Source organism: Tigriopus californicus, chromosome 2 (assembly GCF_007210705.1).
Source record: "Tigriopus californicus strain San Diego chromosome 2, Tcal_SD_v2.1, whole genome shotgun sequence".
Lineage (NCBI taxonomy): Eukaryota > Metazoa > Arthropoda > Copepoda > Harpacticoida > Harpacticidae > Tigriopus > Tigriopus californicus.
In genome coordinates, this window is record NC_081441.1 from 13550604 (window position 1) to 13550826 (window position 223).

Consider the following 223-nt stretch of genomic DNA (forward strand, 5'->3'; position numbering starts at 1 on the left):
TGCGCTTTACAGTTCGGTTTTTATTGAGTTACTGAAACACTACTAAGCCTCAATCTAAATCAACCTTGATCTAAATGGTCCTATCAAAAACAAGTTTTGTGCTTGAAGTTTGAAAAAAAAGAATATAAATCATCTAGGATTGCAAGATAGAGTAAAAAGGGTCAGTTTTAGATTTGCACGTTCGTGTTAACGCTTTGGGACATCTTATCGTATGATGATCTTC